The sequence below is a fragment of the Rhinopithecus bieti genome, unplaced genomic scaffold (assembly GCF_001698545.2).
Source record: "Rhinopithecus bieti isolate Rb0 unplaced genomic scaffold, ASM169854v2 scaffold_18548, whole genome shotgun sequence".
NCBI lineage: Eukaryota > Metazoa > Chordata > Mammalia > Primates > Cercopithecidae > Rhinopithecus > Rhinopithecus bieti.
Genome location: NW_016809526.1, coordinates 2,715,309 through 2,719,970, shown reverse-complemented (window position 1 = coordinate 2,719,970; position 4,662 = coordinate 2,715,309). Strand labels below are relative to the sequence as shown.

Genomic DNA, 4,662 nt, shown 5'->3' with positions numbered 1-4,662 from the left:
TTTTTTTTTTTTTTTTTTTTGAGATGGAGTCTCACTCTGTCACCCAGGTTGGAGTGCAATGGCACGATTGTGACTCACTGCAACCTCCGCCTCCTGGGTTCAAGCTATTCTCCTGCCTCAGCCTCCCAAGTAGCTGGGATTACAGGCATGTGCCATCACACCCAGCTAATTTTTGTGTATTTGGTAGAGATAGAGTTTCACCGTGTTGGTCAGGCTGGTCTCGAACTCCTGACCTCAACCGATCCACCCGCCTTAGCCTCCCAAAGTGCTGGGATTACAGGCATGAGCCAGCGCATATGGCCATCAATCCTTTTTTTTCAATCAGACATTTGTGTTTTTTCCAGTATGATGGAGGTGAAATAGAATCTCACTGTGTTTTGATTTTCTTTCCCTTCTTATTAATCAGCATTATATGTAAATATATATATTTTTTGACTTTCAGGTTTCCTCTTCTATTAATCCCTGACTGATTTCTCATTTATTTTTCTGTTCAGTTTTCTTTTTCACTTTGTTGGCATTCTTTTAAAATTTTGGATATTGATCTTTTATTGGTGCTATATATTACAGATATCCTCTCCCAGACTATCCCTTGTCTGTTAACTTTGTGGTGCCTCTTGTTTACAAGATTTTAATTTTTATCTGGTAAAGAATTCACTGTATATGAGAATTGGTTGTTAGCTCCCTTCTCAGCAGGCAAATATAGAAAAAAGCAGGGATTTTTAGTTTAAACCTTCATTTCATCCCTTATAGCTGTGTCTTGCCCAAATTTATTAAAGTGTTGAGCCCTGACTGCCCTGTCTGCAAAATGAGAACAATTCCTACCTCACAGTTTTGTTTTGAGAATTAAATGAAAGAATATATGCAACTCTCCCAGTACAGTAGGCCCCTCCTACCTCACTCTTAAATTATAAGCTGCTTTGAAGGAATTATATTCCACATAAAACCATAAGCAGCACGGATACTTAGACTTTGTTTATTGTGTTGATTGAATTTATCTTTAAAATGCATATAAAGTATAATAATATGCACTTAATTGACTAAAATGTAGCAGACAAGACCAGAAAAACAATTTAGCAATTAGCTCTTTAACCCACAATTACTCCAACTGTCCTCCCTTGAACTAAAGAGGTAACAGAGTGGTAGTAAGTGACCCAGTTAATAGGAAATTTGTAAACATTCTTTTGAGGGAAAATGGTATTTCAAAAGCCTAGAATCCCATTTATACTGTCAATCCTACTATGGACCAAAATCCATAGAACAGCATGTTGTAAAAGATATTTGTAATTAGTTTTGAGAGAAAAAAAATCACAAACTAATGTGAACAATAAGCCTTAACAATTTCATAATAAATGAGTTATATGGGGAATACATTTATAATACAAACACTAACAAAAATGTACTAGTTATGGCTAGCTTTTATTTCAGATTAAAAAGAAAAATTCCAACTCCTCTGATCCCTGAGCATATTATATATGCGTTACGTTTCAAGAATAATAAAAGAAATATTAAAAATGGCAATGAATATTGGGCTTTACCCACCACAAGCACACACATCGACACGTTTTTGGTACTCACAGGCCAGTGCCCCAGCTGGAAACACATGGCTGAACACAGACCATATTCATTGACTGAACTCTTTCCATGTGAACACCTGCAAGGTGCTTTCACCTACCTGCTCTCGTTTCATCTTCACAACAACCTGTGAGTTAAGTATTAGTAACGTTTGCTCAAAGGAAGAAACTCAAGTTCAGAAAGGATATGCCACTTGTCCCTATTCAGTAAGCAGGAGAGCAGAATTTAAACTGCTGACTGCAAATATGAAAATATAAGCCCATCTTATAGATGAAGCTGCACCAGACTGAAGTATTTTTATGAAATTTGTAAAACCATGTAAACAGGACTCCAAGATCCCATGTATTACTTTCACTGACTTCTCCCATGTGCTACTCCTGAAACTGCTGAAGGAAGAGACCTCCTTCTATGGCCTAATTACCCTGAGCTCAATGAGCACGTATTTTGCTAAACGGGATTTTTAAGTGATTGTGCTCTAGTCAAAGTACACGAAAAATAAACTAAAATGACTTGCTGTTGCATTGTGCACAATAGCAAATGCTGTAAAACACGAATATTGCCTCTGATTTAGGGCCGGATTCTGAAAACATGTTTGGAAGTCATTCAGCCAGCTCCAACTACAAATGAGTAAGTGATGGCCATGAAGACGGACTGACATGGAGTTGGATTCATCTCATCAGAGGCTTTTGGCCCATTTACACTCAAGGCTTTATTTATTCAAATAATTTGCTTTATTCCACCCCTCTAGAGAAGAAGACCAGCAGACCATCATTCCACCCCTGTTCTTTGCAAAGAATCTAACATAAACAATGTCAACAAGAATCATTGCATTTAACAAACTGCAGGATGCACCACGGCACTGTTTGTAAGATGTAAATGGAGTCTTGTTTTATTTCACTGTTCTGCTAAATTCAGGTATCTGCTTCATTTTAGATCTCGGTCCCCTGAAAACAGGCTCCCGTGCTGTATTCAGTACTGTCAAATATGCAGATTCAGTGAGCCATCCCAAACAGCAAACGTGAAACATGACCTAGATGATGTCCATTTAGACACGGATGATTGAAGGGTTACTATACTGTGGTGACCATTGGCATTGCTTGCCACCCATCTCCAACTCTCTGACTATGGCACACAGCAGGATGGTCCCTCTAGCATTGGGTGGGACTGAGCAACTGGCTCTGAGCACTGGATTGTGAGCAGATGTAACGTGTGTTGCTTCCAGGCTAGAGCTTTTAACAATGCCATGCAAAGATCCTCCAGAGCATTCACCCTCTGCCAAGGTGACCAGCAATGTTCCAGATGGCAGCTGCACTGCTAGCCTGGGGTCCAGAGAGATGCAGTGACAGCACAAAGCAGCGCCCCCCACCCGCAACAGATATCTGGCAAAGGCAGAAATAAACCTCTGCTAGCATGAGCCCGGAGCATTGTTTGTGACCACAGCATAAACTGGCCCCTCTCACCCAATGCCTCAGGCACACGGTGCCATGAAAAAGGGCTTGGTGTTGATTAAATTGAGTTGATCTAGTAATAAGTTAACAGATTCGTGTAATTTAGTATCTGAAATAAAATGTTATTATCTTGTCAGGGAAAGGTCCTTCCGCCCATAGTTCACTTGGGCCCCCAAGTGATCACCGTGTTCCAAAATCTGTATTAAATAGACCTAAGCAAAATTGAAAAGGAAAAGTTACAGTTGTAACCTTCCAAACTGCCAGCTCCAATTTATTGGTCTGCCAAGGTTCTGAGTTGTAAACAATAGAAAGTACTCTGGCTAGTTAAGCAGAAAAGGATTGATTAAAGATTTATTAGTTTACAGAATCTCAACAGAAACACCATCTCCAGACATGCCAGTGTAGATGACATAGCCTCACTGCTGGGCATGGACACCACCCTGAGCTCTGGAGGCCTCTGCTAGAATCTCGGCCACTGAGCTACTCTGTGGCCCTCATGCACCTGCTTTGCATCTGTAGGGTACAATCCAAACTCTCATGCAGGTGTATCTAAATAGTGAAGCCTAGGTCACATGAATGCACTTTGGGTGCAAAAACAAGTGGCAATGATTTTTTTGTTTTGTTTCTTAGAAAGGAAGAGAATTCCTCACACACAGGAAAGATATTCAAAGGTGTGTCCAAAAAGAATAGTAAATACTCACTATATCTGTGGTAGTGCCTAATGGATAACTAAGGTCTTCAGTGCTCATTTTAGTCATAATCAACTTCCAGGGCCTTCCTGGTGCCTGCAGCTCTTCTTTTTCTCTCCAGTAGGGTTTCAATCAATCCCTGTTTGTACTACTTTCAGTTGGGTCTGTCACTTGCAACCCAGAGAGCCCTAACTGATACAGAAATAATCATGCATTAAAGAATCCCAGGCTAGCCCATTGCAAGGGGGGCTGTGAATATTCACATGCCCTGAAGAAATTTTCATTTTTTTTTTTCCTGTGAGGTAACTATGCATGACAGAAAAAAAAAAAAAATCAAAGAATATGAGACTTTGGTTTGAGAACCCTAATTGGGATCATGGCTAAATACTGATACTTAGGTTCTCTACTAAAAGTCCTCAAAATGGGGGTCAGGTGTGGTGGCTCACATCTGTAATCCCAAAACTTTGGGAGGCCAAGGTGGCAGGATCGCTTGAGCCCAGGAGTTCAAGGCCAGCCTGGGCAACATAGTGAGACCCTGTCTCTACAAAATAAAATAAAATAAAAAATTAGGCCAGGCACAGTGGCTCATGCCTGTAATCCCAGCACTTTGAAAGGCTGAGGCAGGCAAATCAAAAGGTCAGGAGTTTGAGACCAGCCTGGCCAACAGAGTGAAACCCCATCTCTACTAAAAATACAAAAAATTAGCTGGGTGTGGTGGTGGGCGCCTGTAATCCCAGCTATTTGGGAGGCTGAGGCAGGAGAATTGCTTGAACCCAGGAGGCAGAGGTTGCAGTGAGCCGAGATTGCACCACTGCACTCCAGCCTGGGCGACAGTGCTGTAGTTCCAGTTACTTGGGAGGCCTGAGTTGGAAGGTCGGGGCTGCAGTGAGCCATGATCGTGCCACTGCACTCCAGTCTGGGCAACAGAGCAAGACCCTGTTTCTAAAAAAAAA

The 4,662-nt window shown here is 41.2% G+C and overlaps 1 protein-coding gene and 1 pseudogene across 2 annotated transcripts in view; both read right to left on the bottom strand.

Annotated features, from left to right (window-relative positions):
• The window catches only part of METTL24 (methyltransferase like 24), a 113,282-nt gene that overhangs the window by 100,762 nt on the left and 7,858 nt on the right, over positions 1–4,662 (bottom strand). The window lies entirely within an intron of this gene.
• LOC108540516 (60S ribosomal protein L32 pseudogene) overlaps positions 3,146–4,662 on the bottom strand; it is a 5,048-nt pseudogene continuing 3,531 nt past the window's right edge. The window contains exon 2 of the transcript XR_001888695.1: positions 3,146–3,232. The product of XR_001888695.1 is annotated as a 60S ribosomal protein L32 pseudogene (transcript). The remainder of the gene's footprint in view (positions 3,233–4,662) is intronic.